The following is a 13,090-nucleotide window of genomic DNA, read 5'->3' as shown; positions in this document are numbered from 1 at the left end:
ATTCATATATTAACTTATTTCTGTGTAGGTGATTGAAGACATGTTTATAAACAACTCGCTCCATTATTTTCCCTACACAACTTATAAGCGATATTGGCCTATAGTTAGATGGTAACGAACTATCCCCCTTTTTAAAAAAAGCTATTACATTAGCAATCTTCCAGCTGGTGGGATATTTGCATTGTTGTAGGGATTTATTAAATATTATTTTTAAGGGAATTGCTATTTTTTCAGGACACATTTTCAACATTTTATGGCTTATGACATCTGGACCAGATGCCTTATTAGGATCTAAAGTTTTAATTATATCGACTATTTCATCTATTTCAATTACCAAGTCTTTTAAAAAAATATTTGTTCTTGGCTTAATTTCGGGTATAGGAACACCTTCCTCCTCTAGGGAAGAAATCAGACTAAAATATTTATTTAGCAGATTACATTTCTCGTCGTCTCCGTACACTACATCGTCCATGCTTTCATCGTGAATAATATTATTAAGTGGGGGTAAATCACCAGAACCTTTATTTGATTTTATAAGCATTTTCATTATTTTCCAATAAGTTTTAGGGTTAGCCACGTTATTTAATATAAGATTTTCCAAACTTCTTTCAAATTTTTCTTTTGCAGCTTTTTTCATATTATTTACTTTGTTCCTCTGCTTTTTGTATTTATTGATATCGCAATCTTTTTGAGTTTTTAAGGCTTTTTTACGAAAACGGTCTCTTCTACGAATTTCTCTTCTTAATTCATTGTCAAACCATGGTCGGTCATTGTTTCGTATATAAACATGTCGAGTTGGAATGTTTTGCCTGGCTATGTCTAGGAGTTTTTGAGTAAATATATTGCACATCTCGTCAACATCCTCAACATCAGAAAAAAGTTCATCCCAACTGACAGAATCAAGGTCTAAAGAAAATTTATTTAGATCTGCTTTATCGTACAACCAAATTTCTCTTTTGTATGATTTGGTTGCAAATATCGGACATTCTAAAAATATTACAGAAGCATCGTGATCACTTATTTCAGACGGTAATTTAAGAACGTCGGCAATTGAATATTTAATTGTATCGCTGATTATAATCGGGTCAAGTAATGTGCTACTATGTGCAGTCACCCTTGTTGGTTTATTTATAACATTTTCTAGATTAAAAAGATTCAATGTATCATATAATTTATTATTATGAATGGAAAATAAATCAGAGTTCAAATCTCCTGTTATAACAATATTCTCGCTTAGCTGGTAACTTAATCCCAGTGAATAATTAAGTCGTGTCCAATAGTCATTGTCCGTCCACTCAGGTCTATATGTACAACAAAGAAGAAATGATTGACCTTTACCTTTAATCTCGACCCATATTGTCTCATCAATATGGTTTTCGAGTTCACCTTTTCGTGCAATGGATATATCATCTTTTACATAGATTATAATACCTCCGCCTGCACTGTTACGATCCTTTCGGATTATATTCTTCGAAAATGAGCAAAGTTGCAAATCGTCAATGTTAACACTTGGATCTAAATGAGTTTCAGTTATAGTTACTATATCAAATTCATCAGCAAAGTTTTGGATAAAATTTAGCTTATGTCTTAGACTGCGTATGTTTATGTTACATATGGATAGTGAGGCAGTTTCTTTTATACTTGAGGTAGACTCATTTATAATATCTGAGCTAGGACCTGGATTAGTTTCAATATTTCCAATAATAAGAATGAAATTTAAAACATATAGCAGGAAAACAATATTTATATTCGGATTTAAGCTCTGGAGTAGTGACAGAGAGACGACGAGAAACGAACATCTGAAATTGGTAAGTAATATTTCTATTATAGAGCTATCAATTGTTTGTGAGTTTAAACTACCGAGACCAAATGTGCAACTACATAAGTTAAATAACCCGATAGCTGCCCTATACTGTTCTATACAATTACCCATTGGGTTTTAACATGGAAATCATACTGCGTAAAATCAGGCAGCAAAACGAGATATATACACCACCAAAACCACACACATCATCACACTTAACTGACGAAAAGTCCAAAAAAGACGAAAAAAATAAAAATATATAAAACAAAACAAACAAGGTTTGAGATATGAGAGAAATCATTTGTTACTGAAATGGGAAATTATTAAATATTTGAATACTTGAAACTTTAGAATAGCAAAAATAAAAAAAAATATATATAAATTTTGTTTTGTTATACTCACGTTATTGCATGTATATTAATAAGATGATAGAACTTTACAAACTTAAAAATTTAAAAGAATTTTAGAATTTAACAATGCACAACGGATAGCAAATACAACGGGTGACATCAATCATACATCAATACAACAGAAAACATCACAGATATTTTATGAAGCATTTAGAATAGCCAATAAAAAAAAAATATTCTATAGTGTAAAAATAAGAATAAATATAATAACAGCGAAATATCTAAATTCGAAAATACATCTATATATACATTATATACATTATTTACTTACTACCTCTTTGACATTCTTTTTTATTCAAATTTCTCTAATTCTACAATAAGTCGCCAATGTTTAGGACTTTCTATTCGAACGCACCCTAATTTACTTAACGATAACTTAATTCTTATGTCAATTATAGTCAAGTGAGGCCGTTAGGGATTACAATGTTATTAATTGTTTAATATTTTATATTAACGCAGTTCTTACTTTGATAATTATGTTTAAAAAAAAAAATATCAATATGTTTCGATTATGTTTAATATTATATAGTTGTTAATAATATTTTTTATAATCATAAATAAAAAATAGACCCCAAGTCTGAACCCCAGGTATATATTAGTAAACTGTATGTTTTGTGTGGTATATAAGAATTTGTTTACATAGATCTTTAAAGCTGGAGGCATCTAAAGATTTACAAGAAAAGGAAGTCTTAGTACATTTATCAACACGGACAAACTAGTTTACGAACAATTGATCATTAACTTTGGATTATTTTGTGGTTCATAAATATTGATTTCATTTAGGTGGAAAAAGGCATTTAAAACATGGATTACGTTATCCTTTTTTATTTTAGAGGGTCAACATATTTACTGTTACATTGTATGGTTTAGTTTAAAAAAAGGGGAATACGCTTTTCATAATACTTGAACTTTTAAGCCCTGGCTTTTTTATATGTTTTGATATACGAAATAAGGTACAAAGGAAAGTCAATTTGACAAGCGAAAACAAAGAGTGTTTAAGATAAATGGTGTAATATGTAGGTGAATACAATTATTTAGATAAATTAAACAGAAACATATACGAAAAAAAAAAAAAAGAACCGAAAAAAATTTAAAAAGAAAAAAATCAAAACCAACATACATACATACATTTTTCTTTGGATTATACAATCTTTTTACTATTATAATATTATCAGATACATATAATATGTATTATATGTCTCTGATATTATGAGAAAAAAAAAAATGATTGTGATATATAATAATTAAAAAAAAAAATGTCAATATGCATTGTATTTCAACTATTTCAACAGCTTGAACCAGAAAAGAAAACCAGAAACACAATTTATTAATTTTGTTCTAAGAGTTAACTCTCCATTTATTAGATTATTGTGAGTTATTAATTTTATTTCTCAGCTTCTGATTGTTGTTGGTTGGTTGGTGAAGTAATGTCTCGTTCCATGTCAGAGATGTCTTCAAAGCTATTGATCTGTTCCTTTCGACTATTTTCAGCCCTTTTTACAAATATGCGACCGTCTGCGGTCCAGTACGCGTGTATTTGGTTTTTATATTTCATCTGGGATATTTTTTTTGTCAGGTCTGTTCGAAATTTGGTAAGATTCTCAGTGATGAAAACACCATCTTCATTGTGTTTCAAATATTTTTTGTTTGTATATACCATTTCTCTAGTACGATATGACATAAATCTAACAATGACTTGACACTTGCCATATTTAGCTTTACCAATGACGTGACTCCTACTGATATCATCAATAGACAAGTTGAGGCCAAGTTGGCCGTTGCAAATACTAAGGATTTTGTCATCTGTATTGACCGGGTGAAGAATTTTACCGTGTCCATCAACTGGTACTTGGATGTTGTGAAAACGGAGACTGGTCCGACGAGAATACTGCTCTTGGCTTTCTAACCTACTTTCCATATCCTTTGTTTTTTTGTGAAGTGCATCCAGTTCAGAATCCCAAACGTCCAACATTTTATTATCATCTTTTAACCGTTTATCTACTTGTTCCATTCGTATGCTTAGCTTGCATATTTTTACTGTGTGATCCCTTATGGAAAAATCATGTTCATCTATAGACTTTTGAATAGGTTCAACGTGTGCTGCGATACATTTTTTCACCTGCTCTTCAATCAGAGGAGTTAATGTTTCGCTTATTTTTTCAGCCAATACTGGAATTATAGTATTAAGTACATCTGGACTAGTGAGTGCTTCAATGACCTTATCTGTAATGTTTTTACGTGTCGCTGGAGTCTTTTTTTCAATATCTCGAAGGTCACCTTGCGAGTTGCGACGCCTAATCTGTCGAGTATTTTGTTTTTGGGTTGCAGGGAGATTATCTGGACTATCAGGATTAGACCTTTTGTTGATATTCAGAGATGGTGAACTAATATTAGATTGTGATTGTGTATTTGTTAACAAATGGTCAGAACTGTGTTCACTTTCTCTGGTCATGGAGGTCGCCATTGTTGTTGCTATTGTTTTGATTTTAAGACGCTTCAAAAAGTTCTCTAATAAAATTATTTTGTGAAGTATTACAAAGTTTTTACATTACATATACAGACTGTTAGCTATGTAACAAGTTTCGTCATCTAACTTTTATGTTATCCAGCATAATATCCCATTTGTGGTTAGAGATGTTTTACACGTCCATAGCTGTCAAGCGCATGCCCACCAAAATCCATCTCATTGCAATCACCAAAACAGACAGACTAATTCAACCGCTCAGACAGTCCAGAAACATGCACACAACATGCACACACTCACATACCATATTCCATCCAGCAGAACACAAATATGCCAACACTCATTTTGTCCACGCACAATTAAAATCTGGAACAGCCTTCCCCTGAGTATTGTGATGAACTACTCTTTAGAGTCGTTCAAAGTAGCCGTCTCAACTTACACATACAGTCAGTAAATTCATCATGTGTAAATAGTTTTATCTTAATCTTAAAAAAACGGTCTTTAGATTTAATAGTATAGATCCTGATTTTTAGTATTCGTATTGTGATTTTATAAAGTCATGCTGATTAAAATACTACAATTCGAAACAATGTGACAATGATCGAATTTAGTAGTGTCAACCCTTTGACTTTGACCCGTCTATATAACAAATCATAAATACACCGTTTGGTGGTGCGCCTTACAGATGCGGAACGTACAGATAAGATAGGTAACGTGTGACATATAATGACATGACTAAAAGGGAATCTCATCGGATAGTTCAGGAACTTACTAATTTCTCTTATTGCTTATTGTTTGAAACAGTAATTAATGAAAAAGGGTAAAATTTTCAGTATACCCTATCAAGTATATTATACCCTAATATAAGTTTGAATTGTAGCTTTCTTTGGTTATATGAGGTGAACACAAAAACGGTCTATAGATTTAGTAGTATAGATTCCTATAGCGTTTTGTCGTGTCAAATTACAAAACTTTATGCGTGACTTTAACCTGGATTTGAAAGAACTGAATTAATTGGTCAGAAATTCACTAGTATAATCTGATTAGCATTTTATCATAGTTCCACGTTCAATTGATGGAAATTATCATACATTTCTGAATTGTGCTGTAAAACCTACGGGTTGAATTACTAGTAACACGAATTTAGTCCGAAAATTGTACAGAGATTGAAATCATTTTAGAAATGACAAAAGAACAATGGTTAATAGCTCTAACGCCATAAACAAATTAAATTATGGCACATCATTTTTAATAATAGAACTAGAAGATTGCCGCCATGGTCTTGAGATAATGTGTTTACCTCGCGATCGAGTCCAAGAGACTATGGAGTCAAGGGCTGACGACATTTTTTTTCGATATTAGCCGAAAAAGATATGTATTACAAGTATCTGTTCTAGTTTGCTATTGGCACCATTTGGGACTAAGATAAAACACTCGCAGTGACTGAGTAAGAGTTATGTTTATGCAAACTGTAATCTTGTGAGCTGGTGTCTTCAAATGCACTATGAAGTCCTGGCCTTAAAATCATAAAACTTTCGAGTCAGCTTTTTGTACTCATACTACAAAATCAAGCAATCAAAATGCTTGATTTCATGTAACGAGCATGATCTCTGTCCACAGAGCACAGAGCAAAGTTTCACGAATTCAACCCCAGGACAAACAACGTTAATTCTTTTTATATATAAGTCGAAAACGATATGTGTTACGTCTGTTCCAGTAAGGTAGCATTTAGTAGTAAGATAAACCACTTACAGGGAGTGAGTAAGAGTTTTATGCATGCGTATTGTAATCTTGTGAGCCAGTGCTTTCAAATGCGATTTATTCAAAATAATTTTAACATTTTAGCAAAACCGATTCCATGAAAATTAAACACGACTTTGCATAATTAATAAATTTAAGCATTTAAGTGTAAGATAACAACATTCTACAAACAATGCATCAATAAAATGTCGGAAAGTGTAAAATATTTGTTTACAGTCATCTCAATGTTTTTATTGTTTCTAAAGTTCATTCAAATGAATAATAAAAATATTATTTCTAACATTCTATGTTTATATGTAATAGTTTGGAAGAGGTTTAGTAAGTTTTTAAGTATGCTTATGTATTCTCACTGTATTTTTACTTTGCACTGTAAATGAAAATGAAGAATGAATCCTGAAGAATGTTCTAATAAATTGATTTGTGCAAAAGCAAACACTACATGAGCACCACGACTTTTGTCCTTGTGGAGGAGGATCTGCTAACCCTTTCAAAGCACCTGAGACCACCCTAGTTTATAGTAGTGTTTGTGTTGCTCAGTTCGACTTTAACTAAAATATTTTCATTAAAATTTGGTGACTTGATTATATATATTGACATAAATTCAATTTCATTTTCAAACAATTCTGATTTACGTTTTAGAGTTATGTGATTTTTGTTAAAAAAAAAAAAGGGATTTCTGTTCATAAAAAAAGGACTTTTCAGGGCATAAAATGTATTTTAGATAATATTTCACAGATATTTTAGCAGTTATCATGAAATTTTGGTGGCTTGTTTTAATGTCTATTTTAAATAAATATAAGCTTCCCTTAATTTTTTTATCATAAATTTATGTTATGACAGTGCTGAATTAAAAATTGAAGGTGGATCCTAAACATGATAATAAAATTATACCTCTTGTCAGACTGAGTGTTTTTCCCTATATCTGGCACCCTTTAACAAAGAATTATATATATTGCACATTAAAGGGAAAACAAACAAAGTTTGAAGAAAATGTATTTATTCAACTGTAAATAGAAATTAAATCCCACGTACCCGCTGCATAGTAACATCAGTGCATGGCATGTTATCATCAGTGTGTTGATGGAGTGCTGATTAAGAAAAAGAAAGATTTAAAATGTACATAAAGCTATTTCTTACACAAAGAAAGAAATGTATCTGTCTACAAATATGACGAAAAAACAATAACATCCGTCGTCTTAGTAGTACTTTCAAGTCCACAATTTACAAAATGTTTTTGCATGTTTCCGAACACCTTTTTACAAGAATATCAACGTATGTGCCTCACTATTTACTTTTCGAATACTCTTTTACATGATTTAACCGGATCAAAGACATTTACTGGACATTTCATTGATGAGTTTATCCCTAAACACCTGTCTATAGATAGACTGGTTAAAACCCCGCCTAATAAAGTGAAATAAATCAAGTAATACATGTCTGGCAATGTTCCTCATTATTCTGACCTTCACCTCATTTTTATGGATCATTGATAATGTTAAGTGTATGTAATAGTTGAAATAAAATTTCATATTCAAGAAAATTGACATAAATTGAATCATTAGTAAAGCAGGTGAGACAGTGCATCGTGTGCGATCTTAGTAATTATATAGAATATAAAAGAAACTGAAATTGTAAATCCTTAAGGTAAAGTTGACCAAAAATGATGTTTTTGCAACCTCTATGTCGCAACCACTGTTGGCAATTGTTTAAAAATACCCAAGTGATCCAATCAATTTAGTGGTAACCAGTCATATACTACTGGCATTTTATGCTCTTTGTTTTTGAAAAGTTATATTCTAATACAAGAATGCTTGTAAAACTCTATTCGATACACTTGATTACCTAAAGCATAAAATTTTCAACTTTGTAAATGTATGTGCTTTGATTCAAAGGCCGGTGATGAATAAATAAAGGCGACAATAGTATACCTGATGAGTCAGGCTTTGTGTATATAAAACGAACACCAAGCATACAAAATGAGTGTGATGATTTTTGTCTGCAATTGTGTTCAGATCCTTTAACTTTAATTTCCTTCTTATTTTTCCAACAGTGTTTGAACAAACATATGATCTTCACGTTTTTACTGAAACTTAAGACAAACTTTACAACGAGTGTTTTTAATAAAAGTCACTAGTAATACAAAATTGCGCACTGAACATACTAAAAAATATACATTCTATCTGTGATAAAATAAATATAGGCAACAGTAGTATAACACTGTACAATAGTCATAAAATTACAGTAATCAAACTTTTACCAGCCAACAGAATGTTTGAATTGTATAGAATTTGTCTTTTAACTTGTCTCAACGTTAAAGAAATAAACATAAACATAATATGCTTGTAAGTAAAATACTTTGCAACGTACTATGCATTATTTAATTTTGAGAAAAAAATCAATAGAAATCGACTCTAACATTACTAAGTTACTTTAGTAATTGTATTGTAATGGAATTTCTTAAAGTTTTAAATTTGAAGTTTTGCAATGAACTGGATCAAATATTAGTTTATATTAGGAAACAATGTTTTCTTCGACCAATTCTGTTTAATGTCATCTTTTTATGGTGGGGTTTATTTTTTCATGTCAAAATTCCTTTATACTTCGAAATCTTTGATGAGCTGCTTTATTTACACTGTCGTTGATTTTTATATTGCTTAGTAGAATATGTTCAACAAGCGGCATATCGTAGTCGTAAATTAAACAATATTATTTGTTTGTGTGTGGATTTATATGAATCTAAAAAGAGAGAAAAAATGAAAAATATATATGTATTAGTAGAATTTTACAACTATACTACTACTGTATAAAAACCAAGACCAAACGTTTCTAATGTCAGGAGTTGCATCTTTACACGATTATTTAAAAATTCAAAGGCAAATGTACTTTCAAAATGTATCATTTAATTGAATAAACTGCACTTCTGAGCAGTTGTTTCAAAGTCTCTGACCTTTTACAGTTCGTTTAATTCACTCAGTTTTTGTTACCTTGATATGTACATCCCTAGAGGATGTGTGACATTGTCACATCGGTAAGCTTCTGTTGCCTCAAAATTTAATCAATTTTAGTTCGGGTTAGATCAGCCTTTAAACACAACAAGGAACGAAGTGGAAATCTAGTAATTTAGTTAGTTATGTAGATCGCACTTAAAAAGAAAGTTCTTCTCATTTCTATTTAAGCTTGAGATATCAACTCTCGAACACTGTATGATGAATTATCACTGTTGTGAGTTGATTTTTTTTTATCACTTTTGATTGAGGAATAATCCTTTACAACCCTCTTGTAAGAACTACATTGATGCAAACATAAATTTTGTCTTATAAGATTACCTGCAATGAAATGGGCTTTTCACAATCTATCACTTGGTCTTTGTTGAAGGGGCACTAGCTATGGTATATAAAACAATCAAAATATGATTTTTTTTTCGTTTAATTATTAATGAAAGTGATATAGTGAGATAATATTTCGCTTTTAAAGCCAGTTTGGTTCAGTTTTGTCCAAAGAAGACAGGAAACGGAACATCCGGGATGAATTATTCACCTGCAAGTTAATAATTCGACCTCATTGAATCCGTTTTCATGTGCACTTCAATTTAACTCCTTAGCTAGAAGTGGGTTATCACAATTTTCGACATTTTTGCCTATTATGACTGTTTATTTTGTTTACACATCGTTGCCAATATAATGAAATTTTATGCGAATGTCATACAAGTGAGAGGTTACGCAAGCTACAAAAAGCAGGCTTGATCCACCATGTTCTACATAGTAAAATATCTGTACCAAGTCTGGAATATGACAGTTGGTATTCATTCGTTTGATGTAGTTGAGCTTTTGATTTTGCCGTTTGATTTCGGACTTTCCATTCTGAATTTTCCTCGGAGTTTTTTTTGTTGTTGTCTTACTTTTATGCATGAATAAGTCGTGTATAGTTATAAAATGGAAAAGAATTTCAACATTGAAAATGAAAAAAGGGTAAACAATTTGTTTGGATGATTATTTCTACAAAAACTAATTCTAATACAGGTTAAACGATGATTGACTATTTTTTTACCTGTACTAGAAAAATCCAATTGCATGAGTTTGCTATCTATTATATCTGTGTTGATGTTTATAACTATGTGGTTATATGACCGTTGGCATTCTTCGGAGGTCACAATAATGGTAAATAAGGTGGCGTCTAGACTAAAATACACATGAAATATTGATACATATTTTCGAGTCTATGCATCTAAAATTGAAGATTTTCTATAAATTGAATACACGTTTTAGAATTGAGAATGGAAATAGGAAATGTTTCAAAGAGGCAAAAATCTGAATAAAGAGCAGATTATAGCTGAAGGCCACCATGGATCTTTAATAGTATGTTATAAACTAAATATTAGAATTTGAGTCATATCAGCTGTGAACGTGAATTTGACAGCTAGTGCTACTTCGTTGATTTCTTTTGTATAATGTGAACGTTATACTTCGTCGACAGTTTAACCGTGAGAAATAGCTCCCCGTATTAAATGCTAGATTAATAAATACTATATTTTGTTTATTTCAACAAAGAAAAATGATAACGACATGCAACATGCCTTATTATAATGGATATGAGAGGAAATCAAATCACAATAGTATACAATTTATTATGAAAGTATGAATCATTTCTGTTTTGAATTTTTTCTTGGAGTTTTGTATTTTTATTATTTTACTTTTTTTTTAAACGCACTAATATATTTTATTGCACACTATTGCTGTTAACAATTTACTTTGTGTCAACATTGCACTAAGTATCCCTGATGTATTAGTTATCAGTTATCCAGGGAGAATATCTAACAAAAAAAAAGTAAATTGATATTACATTACAATATTACAATATTTTAAATGATTAAATGTTTACTGGAATAATAAATATAAAAAAGGTCTTTCCTGTAAAAGTGGTGTTTTTGTAATGTACTCTTTACGTACTGCAAATTGATTTACGACAAGCATACCTTCTGAAATTTTTTATTCTTTTACACTTAATGACCCAATCCACCTAAATTTTCTGAGATCCAAAGTATGATATTTGTAATGTAGACTTGATTACTGTTTATTTGATATGCGACAACATCATATTCTAGAAAGTTTGATTTCTTGCACTTAATAACCTCATCCACCTCATTTTTGTAGGTAAGGAATTTGATATTTCAAATGTATACATCATGACCTTTCATTAGATATACAGCAACCTTACATTAGAAGAAAATTTATGTTTTGCACTCAATGACCCAACCCAACCCATTTTTGGGAACGTCAATTTGATATGTGGAATGTACATTTCATTGCCTTTTATTTGATATGCGACAACCTAATCATCTGAGAAGTTTTAATTTTTTGCACTAAATGACCCCACCCTTCCCACTTGGATGAAAAAGGGGTTTGAAATTTAAATTTTCGAGTAGATCTCATTAAGACCTTCAATTTGATATATCAAATGACCCCATTTTGCAAAGTGCCCAAATTGATGCAGTATCAAATATATAAGTAGAACTTATGAAACTTACAAAGTTTATGCAAAACTAAAAAAAAAAATTTCATTGAATGCTTTTGTTATTTGGTCAAACATATACAATCGAAAACCCGGTTGAAATAGAACAAAAGAATCGAAGCTCTTTGTTAGCGAAGGCGATAAATGTGTACTATAATGTTTACTATAGTGACAAAAAATTTAAAAGTTAATAGAAACAAACAAAATTACAATTTTCTTCTCAATACCGAAGTGTTATATTTTAAAAACACCATTTGCATAAGTTTTCAATTTATCTAGTATATAGTTAAGCAGAACAATTAGATATCAGGAGGTCGACGACATGGGTATCTTTCAAGTTGGATGTAGAAAATGCATATCCTCCGATTTCTTTTAAAAAATTACCACGGACGGAAAACATATCAATCTATTAGTTCAGTAATTTTCGTGTCTGCCATTCTATTATGTGACTCGAGAAAAAATTCCAAAAAATGGGTAACAACAGTATTGAAAAGAGAAAATCGAGTGCACCTTTTTATGTTAGGGCGTGTTTGAGTTGAATATTTTGTCTTGGTATCGTACAAAGCAAGAATATTTCATACACCGTCTCGCTTCAGATTCTATCATTTTTATATATCAAAGCTACAGGTTAGGTTAACTTTATAACTTATAAAAATCACAGTACTGAAAGATGAAATATATGGGTCAAGTGAATTATCTATCTAATGAATCACAAAAACAGAGTAGGTGTGTTCGAATAGCTATTATTTTACTAAAAGTACTTGACGACAGTCTTTCAAGTTGGATGATGAAAATGCATATCTTCGAAAAATTATAATTTTGTGTGTGTGATAACTAGGGTTTATAGTCTTCAACCACTAAACAAATCTAGTCTGCCCTTCCACGAAATATTTAATTAGAATTTTTTTAAATGTTTGTGAATTTTGAAAATTCCACCTGACAACGTTAACCGATCAGACAATAGTTTTAAGTTGAATCAATGCAGACAAGATCATTAACTGATGCTCATTAGCGAGTTGATACATTTCTCTTATAAAATGAAACTGACATATAAGGATCGTACTGGTGCAATGTGGATAAATTTATCGGTTTCCAAGAGCAAAATTGGTAGCGCGTCATCCCTACAATGGCTTCCATATCTAC

Source organism: Mytilus edulis, chromosome 2, assembly GCF_963676685.1.
Source record: "Mytilus edulis chromosome 2, xbMytEdul2.2, whole genome shotgun sequence".
Taxonomy (NCBI): domain Eukaryota; kingdom Metazoa; phylum Mollusca; class Bivalvia; order Mytilida; family Mytilidae; genus Mytilus; species Mytilus edulis.
This window is presented reverse-complemented; position numbering follows the sequence as displayed.